Source organism: Theobroma cacao, chromosome 5 (assembly GCF_053813885.1).
Source record: "Theobroma cacao isolate CCN51 chromosome 5, ASM5381388v1, whole genome shotgun sequence".
Classification (NCBI taxonomy): domain Eukaryota; kingdom Viridiplantae; phylum Streptophyta; class Magnoliopsida; order Malvales; family Malvaceae; genus Theobroma; species Theobroma cacao.
The window spans coordinates 43842598-43861617 of record NC_142643.1 but is presented as its reverse complement, the minus strand read 5'-3'; the positions used below and the strand labels follow the sequence as shown (position 1 = coordinate 43861617).

The following is a 19020-nucleotide window of genomic DNA, read 5'->3' as shown; positions in this document are numbered from 1 at the left end:
ATAAGCAACTGACTTCACCAAGTCATAAAATCAATTCATTACAGATTTAACTCTTTAGTATCCTTATGGATATATTCCAATTCTAGATAGTCTAACAACTCATCAACTAGTCTAGCCATTAAAGAAAATAAAAATAAAAAACCTTCGTTAGTCTCACCAGCATGATGAGAGAACATTGTGCACCTCAACAACCCTGTTCTTTTTTTTTTTTTCCCACTTGATATTTACCAAGGTCCTCTACAAAGTGAGGGACATGTCTTGTCTTCTTAGTGATATTTTGGACACAATTAATCGGATCGAAGTTGAACGTACCAACTTATCTAACAAGTAAGGCATTTGGTTTTGTAGAATTCCACCTTCAGAATTATTTTATATGCAGTGTCCTTGCAGGGGAAGGCAGGGTTTGGGGTGTTGAATATGTAATTGATTCAACCCGAAGAGTCACCAAATTAATCTGCTGTTTAATTTTCACCCTAATCTAATTTCTCTTATTATAATGTTATGTTGAAGTTGTTCATGTCTCAACCTCTTCATCAGACAATGTTTATTTTTGTACACCCTAATCTACTTGTGCACACCTCAGACCATTGGGTAATCAACCTCTTATTTTTGCACTATTTTTGGCACTTGCAAAAGAATACAAAGTATATTGCTTCAACGTTACTTAACTTGTTTCTGTAAAATTCTGTCTGCTTTTTACCTTGTAGACACATATGGGCATGAGAGAGAGATCACAAAGTGACGTATATATTATGATTTTTATACCCAGAATGATCACAAGGACAGAGGAGACTAGAGAGGTACATCAACCGGCCGGTTTATTGTATTACAGTAAGAAGAATAATACAACTTTCATGTAGAAAATTAATGGCAACATTATTCAAAGCAGGAAACAAACTTCTGGGTTTTGATTTGGCTCTTAAATTAGTTTTTAATCTGACCAGAACCGGGACTGAAGATAGGTAACCACACTCTTGTCCAACTGGAAGGTGTTGAAATGGAACTTGCATTAAAAACCACATCAGTGCATGCTATTAACCTTAGGGTCATATGTGACCATTTTGTATTAAGACGGCTAGATTCCTATCATATTATGATAGCTATGCATCTAGTGAATGACTTATGTAATGATTAGTATGTATTCTTGTGCCTTGTACTGATCTATGCTTATTAGTTAAGTTATGTAATGATTAGTATGTATTCTTGTGCCTTGTACTGATCTATACTTATTAGTTAAGTTTACTATGTATTAAAAACTAAGTCAATGAATATTAGAAAATCCAACTTCTGTTATTACAATAAACTCTTTTTTACTTGCTCTGCTTTCATACTCTTCATAATTTTGACAAAACACAACATGGTATTAGAGCTCTAATGATCTTAGAGGCCTGTTAGTAAGCTTAAAAAACCTTCATAGCACAAAAACAATTTCCTTTCAAAAGGTATGGCATCCAGTGGCAGTACAACAAGTCTTTCTGCACCAATCTTCAATGGTGAGGGTTATGCATCATGGACTATCAAAATGAAGGCTTTTCTCAGAGCATTTGACTTCTGGGAAGTTTTTGAACATGGAGGAGAAACCCTTGAGCTCAAAGCCAATTACACTATAAACCAAATAAGACAGCATAGTGAAGAAATAGCCTAAAGTACAAGGCACTGTCCCATATTCATGCTGTTGTAACAGAACCTATATTTGCAAGAATTATGGCTTGTGAAACAGCCAAGGAAGCATGGGATAAGCTTAAGGAGGAGTTTCAAAGGTCAAACAGAACCAAGAAGATGTAGGTTCTGAATCTGATGAGGCAATTTGAAGTGCTGAAGATGAAGGAGAATGAGTTTGTGAAAGATTATGTGGATAAGCTTATGAAGATAGTCAACCAAGTTAGGCTCTTGGGAGCTGAGCTTTCGGATGCAAGAATAGTGGAGAAGGTGCTGGTGAGTATTCTTGAGAGATTTGAGTCAAAGATAGCAGCTCTTGAGGAATCCAAGGACCTCACCTTAATGATAGTGTACGGGTTGGTAAATGCCCTTCAAGTTGCTGAAACAAAAAGACAAATCAGGCTTGATGAGCATATTGAAACAGCTTTGCAAACAAAGTTTAAGGACAAGAATGTCTGTCATGATGGCAACAAAAAGTTCCAAAATGATACGAGGAACAAAAAGAAGGCAGCAATTTCAAATCAGAGGCAACAGAGTAAGAAACTAGAAATGCAGTGTGCTCTTACTACAAAAAGACTAACCATGCTGAAAAGTATTGTTGGTTTAGGTCAAACATTAAGTTTAGGAAGTGTAATCAACTTGGTCATGTGGAAATGGTATGCAAAAACAAAACTGCTCAACAAAACCAGCTAGCTAAAGTATCCAAAGGAAGCCGAGACAACAAAAGAGTTATTATTTATCGCAACAAAGGGTAAAAAGGGAAAAACAGATCAAACCTGGCTAATTAATAGTGCTTGTTCAAGTCACATATCACCAAATGCATCCTTGTTCACTAGAATTGATTAGAATCAATGTGCAAAGATAGAAATTAGGAATAGAGAGTTTTTGGATGCCATTGGCAGAGGAACAGTTGTTGTACCAACATCAAATGGAACTAGGTATGTCTCAAATGTTCTTTTAGTGCCTCAAGCATGACAAAACTTATTGAGTGTTGGTCAAATGGTAGACAATTGTTGGCTCTATTAGTTTTTAATAATAATAAAACATTCTCATTCAATTGTGTCTAATATCTCTACTTGAGTGTGCAGGACAAAAATTGTATGCAAACAATTAATCAATCATTCAAATGAACATATCAAAGAGCATAGGAATAAGAAAGTCACAATTGATCAATGAGACAGAAGCCCCCTAGTCAATTAATGAAGAGTTAGTCAGCTAAAATTCAAACTATAAGTTGGCGAGCTGAAGAGTATTGAGAGATAAAAAAGACTTAGTTGACCAAGGAATAGGTTAGTCGATTAAGAAGCTACTGTCAGAAATCTGGACTTCAAGACAAAACCAACTTAGTCGACCAAGAAATAAGTTAGTTGACTAAGTGCAAACTGCCAGAAACTGGAAACAGAAAACAGAGACAACTTAGTCAACTAAGACATAAGTTAGTCGACTAAGAGCATTTTGCAAAAAAATTTGAATTATGCACTAGAAGACAGATTAACAGCCATAACTGCAACAAAACTATTTCCAACAATCAGAAATTGTCTAACACACTTCAGAGCTGATTTTCCAAGTATAACAAGGACTTCCAACGGCTAGAAATGTAATTAAGGCTTCCAAGTCTAAAAGAGCTCAAAAATTGCAAAAACCTTTCAACATATTTTCTACACTCTAATCTTATTCTTGTAAAAGATTCAAGCACTTCACTTTGTACCACTTAGATCAAGTCAGTGATCATAAGTATACTTTTATTTCTCTTTTGATTGTATACTTAAGAGTGTGCGAGACACTCTAAGGGAATTTATTCAAGCTTGGATTGCTTGATTGGGTGTATAGGTTCTAACTTAGCCTATAAAAGTTAATTTGGGCTTTGGTTGATCCTGGAAAAAACCATTGTAAAAGATTGTGGCTGAGCCTACTAAAATCCATTGTAAAGCTTGGTGGGAACTTGGAAATTCCACCATTTTTAGTGATTTGATATCGAAAATATTTGGTTGAACAATCAAGGTCGTGGATGTAGGTTTTGGACTAAACTAGTATAAATTCTAGTGTGATTGTCTACTCTGTTTTTAGTTTTTTATTCATCTTTAAATCTTTTTTTTATCTTGCATTTGTCCCCAATTAGAAGTTAATTCTTGTAAAAGCCAAAAAGTGCTATTCACCCCCCTCTAGCACATTTACTTAGGACCAACAAATGATATCAGAGCCTAACTCTTGTTATTAAGGTCTAACACCCTTGAAAAGATCCAAATGGCTCTACAAAAGTTGGTAGTTGCTGAGGGACAATCAATAAATAGACAACCTCTATTTGATGGCTCTAACTATCCTTATTGGAGTACTATGATGTTAATATATATTAGAGCAATTGATTATGAGATGTGGGATGTCATAACTGATGGACCATTCATTCCCCCAACCTTAAATCTAGTGACCAATGAGACGATACCTAAGCCAAGGTCTAAATGGACCGAGGTTGAAACTAAAAGGTCCAAACCAATTTCAAAGCAACCAATACATTGCATTGTGCTCTAACTCCCACCGAATGCAATCAAGTATCAAGTTGTACCATAGCAAAACAAGTGTGAGATAAACTTAGGATTATCCATGAAAGGACTTCTCAAGTCAAAGAGTCTAAGATAGCCCTCTTGACTCATTATTATAAAATGTTTAAGATGGAGCCTGGTAAGGATATCACTAGCATGTTAAATAGATTCACAAACATCACAAACAAACTTAGTAAGCTAGGCAAACCAATCCCAGAGCATGAAATTGTTAAAAAACTTCTTAGAAGCCTACCCAAAAATTGAAAGCTTAAGGTGACATGCATCCTAGAAGCCAAGGACTTAAATGTTATAACTTTGGATGAAATTTATGATTCTCTCATTGCTTATGAGCTAGCACTCAAGGAAGAGGAAGAAGAAAATAGGAGGAAAGCCAAAAAAAAAAAAAGAAAAGCATCGCCCTCAAAGCCAACATTCTTGAAAAAGAACTGGACGAGCTATCTTGTGATGATGATGAAGAACTAGCACTGATTGCCAGGAGATTCAAAAAACTGATGGGCAAAAGAAATTGAAGACTAGCTAGAAAAGGTTTTGGTAAAGACCAAGGTTTTTCATGGAGAACCAAAAACAAAAACTACTCCAACAAAAATGAAGAGCTTACATGCTTCGAATGCAAGAAGGCTGGACATTTCAAGTCCAAATGCCTTTTGCTAAAAGAAGAAACTCGAAAGAGAAACAAGAAATCAAAGAAGGCAATGGTGGTAGCTACTTAGTCAGACAGTGATACTTCAAGTTCTAAAGCTGAGGAAGAAAAAGCTGAAAAAAGAGCAAATATGTGTTTGATGGCACAGGATAATGAATCTGAGGTATTTTCATCCCTTTGTAATATTTCTGTTGATGAACTTCAGGAAGAATATGAATGTTTATATGATGAATTTGATAAACTTGTTTGAAATAAAAGATTTCAAAAAAAAATCTGCATCTTTAGAATTAGATTTGGGAAGGATTAAACTTGACTTTGACTCTATTTTTGAACATAGAAATTATCTGCTAATTGAATTGGAACATTCAAAAATAGATTTTGAAACTCTAAAATTAGAATTGGAAAGAAAAATAAAAGCTTTACAAAAGGTAAGTGAAGAAAATGCTGCACTCAAAAGTATGAAAAATGAAACTTCAAAAATAAAAGCTTACCATAAGAAAAATTCTGCTAATGCATCATCTAGATGTTATAATTATGATAAAATTGGCCATTTATCCTATGATTGTAGTAGAAAAAGAAATGTGCAAAAAATAAGAAAAATATGGGTTCCAAAAGGATCCTATGTTGCTGCAACAATCAAGGACCCATCAAGGTATAGGTACCTATAAAGAAAAACTAAATATTTGGTTTGTAGGTTTAGCTACACTTAAAAGATACATGTTCAAGAGCTCAACTTAAAAAGAAGAAGCCTTGGTATATGGACAGTGACTGCTCAAGGTACATGCAGGTAATGAAATGCTATTTTCACAGTTAGATAAGAAAAAGGGAGGATTTGTATCCTTTGGTGATGATTCAAAAGGTAGAATTCATGGCATAAGAATGATTGATAAGAACTCTCAAACTCAAATTAGTCATGTGTTGTTGGTTAAAGGTTTGAAACATAATTTATTGAGTATTAGTCAACTGTGTGATAAAGGATTTAAGGTATGTTTTAACTCAACCAAATGTGAAGTGATAGACATAAGCACTAATAAAGTCTCATTTATAGGAAAAAGATTAAAGAATATGTATATTGTATTTCTTTGAGATCTTGAAATGGATTGTGAAATATGTCTTGTAGCAAATGCTGAAAATGATAGTTGGTTATGGCATAGGAGATTAAGACATGTGAGCATGCATCCCATGTCAAAATTGATTAGAAAAAATTTAGTTGTTGGACTGCCAGATCTTAAGTTTGAGAATGATAAGATATGTAATGCTTGCCAATTAGAAAAATAAGTTAGAACATCCTTTAAGACCGAGAAAGTTGTCTTCACATCTAGACCTCTTGAATTGCTGCACATTGATCTATTTAGTCCAATAAGTACAACTAGTCTAGAAGGAAAATCTTATGGCTTTATAATAGTTGATGACTACTCTAGGTATACTTGGGTATATTTCCTTGCTCATAAAAATGATGCTTTACTAGCACACATAAGTCATTGTAGGAAGGTTGAAAATGAAAAAGGACTAGTTATAGTTAGTTTTAGGAGTGATCATGAAGGAGAGTTTGAAATAGATGAATTTGAGAATTTTTGTAATGAAAAGAAGTTGGATCACAATTTTCTTGCACTTAGAACACCCCAGCAAAATGGAGTTGTAGAGAGAAAAAATCAAACCTTGAAAGAAATGGATCAAGCTATGCTATGTGAGAATAAACTACTTAAATACTTTTAGGCTGAAGTTGTTAACGTAGTAGCTTATATCCTCAATAGAGTCTCAATTAGAACCATGATATCAAAAACTCCATATGAACTTTACACGGGTAGAAAGCCAAATATCTCTCACCTTAGGAGCTTTGGTTGTAAGTGTTTTGTATTGAACAATGGTAAACAACCTTTAGGAAAGTTTGATGCAAAGAGTGATGAAGCTATATTTTTAGGGTATGCATTAAACTCAAACACCTATAAAGTCTTCAACAAAAAATCTTTAATGGTTGAAGAATCCATCATGTAGTTTTTGCTGAATCCAATACCTTGCAAAAGGAAATTGCTGATGATGAACATGATTCGGATGATCTTGAAAAACAAATGGAAAAGATGAGTTTAGATAATAAGAAAAATAGTGAAAAAAATACCCTAGGTAGAGAAATAAAACCTCCACCCATAGAAACCTTGCAAAGAACTGAAAATCAGCATAATGATCTTTCAAGGAGTTAGAGATATGCAAAAGACCACTGACAAGAACTAATCATATGTGATATTTCACAAGGTGTTAAAATTAGGAGAGCAATAAGAGAGACTCATGAGTTTTCAGCTTTCATATCTCAAATTGAGCCTAAGACATTTGAGGAAGCAAAAAAAAGGAAAGCTGGATATTGGCCATGCAAGAGGAACTTGATCAATTCAAAAAAAATCATGTATGGTCATTAGTCTTTAGGCCTATAAACCACCCTATTGTTGGAACAAAATGGGTGTTTAGAAATAAGGTAGATGAGTAAGGGAATGTAGTTAGAAATAAAGCTAGATTGGTAGCCCAAGGATATAACCAAGAGGAAGGAATAGATTATTATGAAACCTTTGCACCGTTTGCTAGGATAGAAGCTATAAGATTACTACTTGTATTTGCTTGCTTTATGAACTTTAAGTTATTTCAAATGGATGTAAAGAGTGCATTCTTAAATGGTTTCATCCACGAAGAAGTTTATGTTGAGCAACCCCTCGGTTTTGAGAACTTTGAAAAATCATATCATGTTTTCATATAAAGCCTTGTATGGATTGAAACAAGCTCTTAGAGCTTGGTATGAGAGGCTTTCAAAATTTCTGGTTGAAAAGAGTTATGTTAGAGGTAGCATTGATACAATATTATTTATCAAAAGATACTTAAATGATTTAATTGTTGTTCAAATTTATATGGGTGACATTGTGTTTGGTGCAACTAATGAGGCTTATGCAAGAATTTTGCTAAAGAGATGTAGGGGGAATTTGAGATGAGCATGATGGGTGAGCTGAAGTATTTTCTTGGCCTCCAAATCAAATAAAGTGAAAAAGGAATCTTCATCAACCAAGAAAGATACATTCAAGACATCCTCAAAAGATTTGATATGTTGAAGCTGAATTCAATTTGCACACCAATGAGTCATCCACCAGACTTGATGTAAATGAAAAACAAAAGGATGTTAATCAAAAGCTTTATAGAGGTATGATCATATCACTACTCTATTTAACAGCCAAAAGGCCTAATATTCAATTTTCTATGTGTTTGTGTGCTCGTTTTCAATCTCAACCCAAGGAATCACATTTGACTACTATTAGAAGAATTTTTAGATACCTCTTAGATACACAGACTTTAGGAATATGGTATCCTAGGGAATCATCCTTTAGTTTAGTTGGATATTCTGATGCAGATATTGATGGCAGCAAAATAGATAGAAAGAGCACTAGTGGAACCTGCCAGTTTCTAGGAAGTATGCTTGTGTCATGGTCAAGCAAAAAGCAAAATTTAGTTTCTCTCTTTACAGTTGAAGCCGAATATGTATCTCTAAGTAGTTGTTGTGCCAAATATTGTGGATTAAACAACAACTAAAAGATTATGGAATTTAAATGCATAACATACCAATATATTGTGACAATACAAGTGTAATCAACACTTCAAAAAATCCTGTGCAGCATTCTAAGACTAAGCATATTGAGATTAAACACCATTTTGTTAGAGATCACAGTGAAAGGTGACATTAAAATTGAGTTTGTAAATACTTTACATCAATTAGCTAACATCTTCACAAAACCCTTAAATAAGGATAAATTCTGTGAAATTAGAAGATATTTAAGAATTGTTAGTATGCAGGAGCTTTAGAAAAAATTTTGAAATTTTCTCAAAAGACAGTACGCACTTAGTCGACTAAGAGAAGCACTTAGTCAACTAAGAGCATTTTGTCTCTTTAAATAATAAGACTCAGTCAGTTAGAAGAGAATGAATAAAATAGTAAAAAGAAATAATATACCTGGTGAAGGAAATTGGCACAAAATACCACCCAACTGAAAAATAAAAATGAGAAACAATTTTCAAATTTTGAATAGGAGAAAAAGTGACAATATTTAAAGGGGAGACAAACGGTTTTTGGAGAGATTAAACTGCCATTAACTCATTTCCTCTACATTTTCTCTCCTTTGAAACCAACCCACCTGAAACTAAAGCCCTTCCCATTCAAATTCTCGAAACCCTCGGTCAGAAATCTCTCAAAACAAAATGGCAAAATCCTCTCTAACGAAAGATATTGTTGAGAAGAAGAAAGGTAAACGACCACTAGAAGAAGGCATGCAATCGAAAATGCAAAAAAAGAAAATGAAAATTGTGTCTATATTTATGAGTGAAAATTTAGAAAATCGCAGAAAGAAAAGGAATAGAAAGTAGAGAAGAAGAAAGAGAAGGGAAAATCATCTAAGAAAGGTAACATCTCATTTTCCAAGTTTAGGAATAAAGCCCATGAAGATAGATACAAAAAATTAGAGAATGCCCTTACCACTTGTGGTAAATTCATTGACTGGGATAGTTTTAATGAAATTACAGAAATTCAAACAAGCTTATCAGATTATTTTGAGGAATTAAAGTTGAAGGAGTTCAGTACATTTAAGAATTGATCCTGCAGTGCTAGTTTAGTTAAAGAATTTTATACAATTACAGCACTAGACAAGGATGAACTAGAGGAGCTTGATGATTATATTGAGGATAGTCTGAATGTCTTTTTGAATGGAAAGGAATTTACTATTACTACTGCAAATTTAGGGAACCCACTCAAAATCGAATGTGAGGAAGGTGAGTTTGAGTTCCCAGAAAATTATGACCCCTCATCCCTGTGGGAAATTATCACCGGGAAGAAAGAAAAGTACCCCTCTAAAAGTAATATCGACCTTATTACAAGTCCTCAAATTAGAATTTTGCATTGCTTTATTGCTACGAACATTCATGGCAGGAGTGGAAGTTTTGGCTATATTAGACTCCAAGATCTATGGCTAATAGAGCATGCATTTAGTGGTGTTTCACTGAACTTGGACAGATTTTTGATTGAGAGAATGAGAGGAGCACTAGACTAGAGAAAATAAATTTGCCTTATGGAAATATCATCACATCTTTGGTGCAAAAAAAAGGTATTTGGACCTCTAGGTATGAAGCAAATAAAGTAAAAAGCAGAGACCAAGCTAGATTGCCTAAATGGGGTATAAGCTAGATTGAGAAACCTTTGTTAAAACCCCCAAGGTTGCTACCGAAAAAGAAACTTCTCTACCCGCATATCTTGAAACATCCTCATCTTAGTTCTCTAATGAGATGCTTTTTAACCTACTCATGAGGATTGATGAAAAAGTTGACTGACCAAGGAGTAAAGATGCTAAAAATTGAAGAGAAATTGGCAGAGCTTGAAAATATGGTGAAAGAAAAAGGAAAAATGCCTTCTAAACCTGTAGTTGCAGATACCTCTGCAACTCCAAGTCTTACAGAAGGACAAGGTGCTGAAACTTCTACTTTCCAAGCCGAGGGTCATGAACTTGATGGAGATCAACCAAAGAAAACACCCTCACTTGAGCCTCAAAAGGAAGCTGAGTCAAAACAAGGGATTGAGGTGATTGGCTCACTTGATGGAAATCCCCTATTTTATCCAGAGCTTGAGAAAGAGCAACCTTCTCCTCCCAATTCAGAGGAAGTATTGATTATGGATGTCTTCCATTAGATGGTTAAGGAAAAACTAGTAGAAAAAGAAGTAGCCAAAGCACAAGTTCAGAAGTCTGCATCCACTGAACCAGCTCACACAACAGAAGAATAATCGGGTAAGGAGAAAGAAAAAGCTGCTAAGGGGAAAAAAAAAGCTGCTGCAGCTCCACAAGCCAAATTAAAACCATATGGCAAAGGCATAAAAACAATGGCCACCAAGAACAAATTCCTCACAAGAAGAAAATCCTTCAAAATTGCTGAAAAGGCTAGACCAACAACCATTTCCTCTCCTCAACACTCCTTGGAAATTTCTAACAAATTATCCCCTAAACAATCACCACTAAAACCTTCTCCCGAACCTCTAAATGTTTTTGTGGCACTGATGAATCTACTTCTTCAGCTTCTTCAGAGGATTGAAACCCCCTTCAGATTTGATGATGACAAAAAGAGGGAGAATTAAGAGATAGAAAGTTGGGAAAATTGGGGTATAGAGTTTAAGGGAGAACTAGGGGTAATTTAGGAATATTGACTTTTATTTTTTATTTTCCTGTTGTTTTTGCCTTGACAGTTGAACAATTAAATTTAACATTGCTGTTAGATGTTTTTGAATGCTGAAAGACATTGTGGTTTATTGCTGTTTATGTTTACAAGTTGATGATTGAATATTTAAATCTGTTATTGAAGTATTTGCTATTGAGTTTTTACTTCTGCTTTGGTGTTGATATTGAGCTGTTATACTGACAATTAATTACTAATATAATACTATGAGCAAAATTTGGATGAAAATAAATGTGAATGCTGATTTTTTTGACTGGATGATTTATGGCATTTAGCTTTGAAATGAATTAAGTCTAGAAACAATATGACAGACAACAAGCTGAAACAGTAATAATGTGCTGTCATCTCGTCACATACTGCTCATTATTCCATAAGCCTGTATAAATTATTCTGTCAAAAATTTGAACTCTTACTTGTCATTTTCTATATGACAAGAATAGAAACATGCTGAGATGAACAATAAAACTATGCACACACTAAGGGGGAGCACACACTTAGGGGGAGGAAAACCTCCATTTTGTGCAGAACTAAAAAGAATAAAAGGACATTGTGCTGTTAACCAAGGAATGTTTTGTCATCATCAAAAAGGGAGAGATTGTTGGCTCCATTAGTTTTTGATGATAATAAAAGATTCTTATTAATTTTGTGTCTAATATCTCTACTTGAGTGTGCAGGATAAAAATTGTATGCAAATAATTAATCAATAATTCAAATGCACATATCAAAGAGCATAGGAATAAGAAAGTCATAATTGATCAACAAGACAGAAGCACCTTAGTCGATTAATGAAGAGTTAATCAGCTAAAATTCAAACCAGAAGTTGGCGGGCTGAAGAGTATTGAGAGATAAAAAAGAATTAGTCGACCAAGGAACGGGTTAGTCGACTAAGAAGCTACTGTCAAAAATATGAACTTCAAGACAAAACCAACTTAGTCGACCAAGAAATAAGTTAGTTGACTAAGTGCTCAATGCTAGAAATTGAAAACAGAAAACATAGACAACTTAGTCGACTAAGAGCATTCTGTCAAAAAAATTTGAATTGTGCACTAGAAGACAGATTAATGGCTAGAATTGTAACAAAACTGTTTCCAATGGTCAAAAATTGTTTAACACACTTCAGAGCTGATTTTCCAAGTATAAAAAGGACTTCCAACGGCTAGAAATGTAATTAAGGCTTCCAAATCCAAAGAGAGCTAAAAAATTGTAAAAACCTTCGGCATATTTTCTGCACTCCACTCCTATTATTGTAAAAGATTCAAGCGCTTCACTTTATACCACTTAGATCAAGTCAGTGATCATAGGTACACCTTTATTTCTCTTCTCTTTATATACTTAAGAGTGTGCGAGACACTTTAAGGGAATTTATTCCAGCTTGGATTGCTTGATTAGGTGTATAGGTTCTAACTTAGCCCAGAAAAGTTAGTTTGGGTTTTGGTTGATCTCGGGAAAAACTATTGTAAAAGGTTGTGGCTAAGCCTGCTAAAAGCCATTATAAAGTTTGGTGGGAGTTTAGGAATTTCACCTTTTTTAGTGATTTGATTTCGAAAATCCTTGGTTGAATAATTAAAGTAGTGGATGTAGGTCTTGGATTGAACCACTATAAATTCTGGTGTGATTGTCTACTCTGTTTTTATTTTTCATTCATTTTTAAATATTCTTTTATCTTGCTTTTGTCCTCAATTAGAAGTTAATTCTTATAAGAGCCAAAAAGTGCTATTCACCCCCCCTCTAGCACATTTACTTGGGGCCAACAACAATGACTATACCTTGATGTTTAAAAACAAAGAGTGCACTATTATTGAACTTTCAGGCAATGTTTTAATGTCTGTTAAGATGAGAAATAGATGTTTCCCTCTAGATTGGCATCACATGAGTCTAAAAGCTGTTGAAAAGGATGGTTATGATGCGTCTGAGTTATGGCATAGGAGATTTGGGCATTGCAACTATTCTACAATGAAGTTGCTGAAATCTAACGATTTAGTGACAGAATTACCTTTTATACATGAACACATTGATATTTGTGAAGTCTGCCAACTAGGAAAGCAAACAAGGCTACCATTTCCTTTGAAGAGAACTAAGAGAGCCTATGAGAAGCATGAACTGATCCATTCTAATGTTTGTGGTCCAATGAGTGTTGAATCACTCAATGGTAGCAAGTATTTAATGTTATTCATTGATGACTATGCCAATATGACTTGGATTTATTTCATTAAGTATAAATCTGATGTGTTTTCTATATTTAAGAAGTGCAAAGCTTCTGTTGAGCTTGAATTAGGGTGCAAGGTGAAATGTTTGAGAACTGACAATGGAAGGGAGTTCACTTCAGATGAATTTGAAGCCCTTTTATCTGCTGCTAATATTAAGCATCAATTCACTGTTCCATACTCACTTCAACACAATAGGGTCTGTGAATGAAAGAATAGAACTATATTGAATATGGCTAGGTGCTTGCTGTTTGAAAAATCATTACTTAAGGAATTCTGAGCAGAGGCAGCAATTAATGCTGTTTATTTACAAATATTCTACCAACAAAAGCCTTGGAGAAGTTAACACCCTATGAAGCATGGTATAATGTGAAACCCGTTATTGACCATCTCAAAGTCTTTGGATGCATTTGTTATGTGCATGTTCTAAACGCCAAAAGAACCAAGCTGGAACCAAGAGCTAAGCTATGAGTCTTTCTTGGCTACAGTTTGTAATCCAAAGGTTATAAGGTGTTCAATTTAAGCTCCAAAAAGGTTCAAGTAGCAAAGGATATTAGATTTGATGAGCAAGCCTACTAGAACTGAAAGTCAGAAGTGATTGAGGATTCAAATGACAGGTTACCTGGTCTAGGGACATTACTAGAATTGGTTTAAGAACCTCTTGAAGATCCTAATGATGAGGAATTTGCTGTCAGGAGCACTAGGACTTTAGAAAGCATATATGATATATGCAATATGGCCATTACAAGTCCTACAAGTTACTCAGAAGCTAAAGAATTAGCTCACTAACAGGCTGTCATGAAAGAAGAGCTAAGGGTGATTGACAAAAACAAAACTTGGTCCTTAGTTAACGGAACAGATTCTATGAACATCATTGGCACTAAATGGATTTTTAGAACCAAGTTTAATGCTAATGGCTCAATCAACAAGCATAAAGCTAGGCTGGTTGTAAAAGGTTATGTTCAACGACCAGGAATTGATTTCACTGATACATTTGCACCAGTGGCTATATTTGAAACAGTTAAACTTTTACTTGCTATAGCTAGTGGTCTTGGTTAGGAGGTTCATCACCTTGATATCAAATCAGCATTCTTGAATGGAGTCCTACAGGAAGATATCTATGTTAAAATACCTGAAGGGTTGAAAGTCAATGACGGAGTCAACAAGGTTTACAAGTTGCATAAAGCCTTGTATGGTCTCAAACAAGCCCCTAGGTCTTGGTACAGTAGGATGGACAACTATCTGAGTCAAAAGGGTTCTGCAAGAGTGTAAATGAACCTACACTTTGTGGTTTAAAGGTCCAAGATCAAGTAATGTTGATGGTTTCTTTATATGTTGATGATCTATTTATCACAAGTTCTAGTAGCAAACTGATAACTCGGTTCAAGGCAGCGATGAAGACTGAGTTTGACATGACTGATCTAGAAAAAATGAGGTACTACTTGGTATTTCAGATTGATCAGTTTGACTAGGGTATTTTCCTATGTTAGAAAACTTATATTGTTGCAGTCTTGGAAAAGTTTAACATGGAGAAATGCAAATCAATTGCAACTTCAATGGTTGTAAATGATAAATTCGATGATGCTAACTCTCCCAAACTCATTGATTGTTTTATCTACAGAAGCTCAATTGGCAGTCTACTTTATGCATGTGGATCAAGGCTTGACATCATGTTTTCAGTGAGTTATCTCTCAAGATTTATGCAAAGTCCTTTTATTCAGCATCTCTCAGCTGCTAAAAGGATTTTTAGGTATCTACAGGGCACTCTTGATCTTGGCTTGCACTTCAAATACTTAAATGAAGTCAAACTGATTGGATACAGTGATAGTGATTTTGCTGGAGATCCAACAGATTTCAAAAGCACATCAGGGTATGTGTTTTATTTGGGAGGAGCAGCCTTTAGTTGGAACTCAAAAAAATAAGAGGTAGTGGCTCAATCAACAGCTGAAGTAGAATATATCGTTGCTGCAGCTGCTGTGAACTAAGCTATGTGGCTTAGAAAGTTGTGTTTGGACTTGAAATTTGAACAAAAGGAAGTTACAAAACTATTCTTGGACAGTAAATCAGCAATCACCATTGTCAAGAACCTTGTAAACCATGGCAAAACCAAGCACATCAATGTGAAGTTTCACGCCATTCGAGAAGCTAAAAATTTAAATGAAGTGTAGTTCAACTACTGCAACTCAAATAAGCAAGTAACAAACATCTTCACCAAGACACTACCAAAGAAAACGTTTGAAGACCTTAGATTTATGGTAGGGGTTTGCAAAGCAAGTTCTAAGGAGGCTTGTTGAAATAGAACTTGCATTGAAAACCATATCAGTGCATGCTATTAACCTTAGGGTCATATGTGACCATTTTGTATTAAGACAACTAGATTTCTATCATATTATGATAGCTATGCATCTAGTGAATGACTTATGTAATGATTGGTATGTATTCTTGTGCCTTGTACTAATCTAAGTTTACTAGTTAAGTTTACTATGTATTAAAAACTAAGTCAATGAATATCAGAAAATCTAGCTTCTGTTATTCCAATAAACTCTTTTTCACTTCCTCTGCTTTCACACTATTCATAATTTTGACAAAACACAACAGAAGGCCTTTGTGAGAACATCTGGATTGATTGGTGGGTTTGAGCCAAATACTGCCTTAGCAATAGTTATAACCCTAACATTTTGGCTGTTGAGAATAGCAAAGGTGACAGCCTTAGTTTCCCTTTATTGAACTGGAAGTGGATCAAACCAATTGGGAAAACAAAAACATCTCCAGGATTTAGGACTTTAGTGACGAAACGGTTCTCCGGGTTAGATGTAACAAAACCAACATAGAGTGTGCCCTCCATGACCACTAAGATTTTAATGCCACGAGGGTGGGTGTGAGGGGGGTTTAGACCACCATAAAGTGCATAGTCAATTCGAACTAGAGATATGCCAAAGATGTTAAGTCCTGGTATTTGGTCAACATTGACAATAGTGACTTTTGATCCAACTGGATTTAATGTGTTTCTTGGCATGTTAAGGCTTGAAGAGAAGAAGTCATCTGCTACTGCGAGCTTTGTGTTGTTGCAAAACTTCCCATTTACAAACACTGCAGGAAAGGCAAGTTAGTTGATATATGTATATCATCCCATGCAAAAGTATAGTACCTTTTAGCAATGTTATTATATTATTAAAAAAATTGCTCATAAGCGAAAAGTCCTTCAGCTTAGGCATTGGCATCATGAATATAACATAAAGTCCTAAAAACATAATTAAACTAAATGCCTATCGCCATTCTTGGTGTCGTTGATAGCCACACAAAAGTCCTAGAGAGGACTAGGGTCAAAGGCCGATGCTAATGAGTTAGCGAAAGCCAAGAGGGTAAAAGCAACAAGGAAGCAGTGCATTCCTTTCATTATGATATACTAGCTAAGCTTTACTTACTTTGCGTTAGCTAGTTGTATGCTATTGGCTTTGGAGAAGAGTGAGAATTTTTGTATGGCAAATAGTGCTATTTATAAATGGATAAAGATGTCAACGAGTAGGGTACTTGTTAATTTTGAGATACCCGAACCCCAACCCTATAAAAAATAACTACCTTAACCCTATTAACTATCCGAATAATTTTAAAAATTACTACCCTAACCCTAACCCTATTACATTTTTACTACCCTATAATTATTGTAACCCGTTTAAAAACCCGATTAGATTAAAAAATTATTAGAATCTTTTTCATAGGTTTCCAATTACCTAAACCCGTTTACATATATAGTAATATTTCTCTATGTATTTTATAAAATTAACTACTAATTAAATTAATAAAAAAAAATAAAAGAATTTAAATTTAAATAATCAAAAACAAAGATCTTAAACATAAACTTAAATAACTAAAAATAAATATCCATACAACGATATAAACTTAAATAACTATACATAAATATCCAAATAACAATATAAACTTAAATAACTAAACACAAAGATCCAAACAAATAACATAAACTTAAATAACAAAAATTATAATTTTTATTAGTTATAATTTTTATAATGTTAACACAAAATAAAAAATAAATATACTTATATTTAAAGTATATGTACTAAAAGTATTATAGTATATAGACAAAATAGTAATCATATTCTTTATAAATGAACTCAATGTATATACAGTATAGCTATTAAAAGATATTACAATTTAATTAATAATCATAATTTCATTAAATAATTTAATTAATTATATGAATTTGTCCTTAGTTACATGGAATTTAAAAAAATAGCTAAGTTTCAAAACTATTCTAATCTCACAACTTTTTTTTAGATAATTAAGTTTATATGTTATAGATTTATATAAACAAAGGTATATATATTATTTAGTAATTAATTTATATAATAGTAATTATATTCTTTATAAATGAACATAATATATAATATAAAGTGTATGTGTTAAAAGACAATACAAGTTATATACTATAAATGTATATATATATATATATATATATTACAATTAGTAATTTTATAAGTTATAATTTTTATAATGTTAACATAAAATAAAAAATAAATATATTATATTTAAAGTATATATATATATAAAAGTATTAGTATATATATATAATATAGTAATTATATTTCTTAAAACTGAACTCAATATATATAATGTATATATATTTAAAAACATTCCAAGTTAATTAATAATCATAGTTTAATGAATTAATTTAATTAACTATATGAGTTTGTCTTTAATTACATGAAATTAAAAAAAAAGTTAGATTCCAAAACTATTCTAAACTCAAAGACTCTCTTTAAGTATATATCTTATAAGTTATAATTTTTTTAATCTTAACACAAAATAAAAAGTAAATACATTTATATTAAAAATGTATATAATAGTAATTATATTCTTTTGTAATATTATATGATATTCATATTATTTAAACATAATTAATAATCTAATAATTTTTTATTTATATATATTAATGTCATCACATTAATAATTTAGCTAACTATATTTTTAATATATTTGTCAACATTTAAAAAAAAATTATTTGTCAAGATGGTACAAGCTTTAGGTGTTTTCCTTCCTTATTTGGATTTGAATCACATCAGCAATAAAGCAACAAATAATCGGGTTCGGGTCACGGGTACTCAAAGAGTGATACTCGAAACCTACCCGAACCCAATTGGTACCCATCGACATCCCTAAGATAGAAGCCAATGGGTTTTCAAAAGAAAAGAAAATAGATGCCAGCCAATGACCAGGTCAATATTTCCATTAACTAGCAGGTAAAGACTTTTCAAGAAGAATCATTAATTAATCTCCAAAAAAGTTTCAATCATTTATTCATTATGCGGGTTTATTTTACTCATCCTTATGCTTACATTATTGAAAAATTGGTCTTGGAAGTTGTCATATTTCTGTCTATGATGTTTTCAGAGTGTAGGTTGCATCTGAAAGTCAGGCAACCAATCTCTCGTTTGACTTTAGAATTCTATATCTACTCTTAAACTGTATGGGCTCTTATCCAATGGTATGCCTCTATACTATCTATCACTTTCCTGACATTTCACCATCCATGTTGAATGTTACTTATTTACCAGTACAAGATCTAGAAATTGCATATGATTTTCTTCTCATGCTAATTTCCTAAAACAGTACTAATTAATGATAGCAAGACTATTTCTTTTTCTTGGTGGCCTATTTTTTCTCCTTAATTCAATTAAGGTACTAAATGTGAATTTATTAT

At 33.3% G+C, this 19020-nt stretch overlaps 1 pseudogene; it reads right to left on the bottom strand.

Annotated features, from left to right (window-relative positions):
* Positions 1 to 898: 898 nt before the first annotated feature.
* Positions 899 to 16737, bottom strand: LOC108662070 (germin-like protein subfamily 1 member 17; annotated as a pseudogene).
* Positions 16738 to 19020: the final 2283 nt, after the last annotated feature.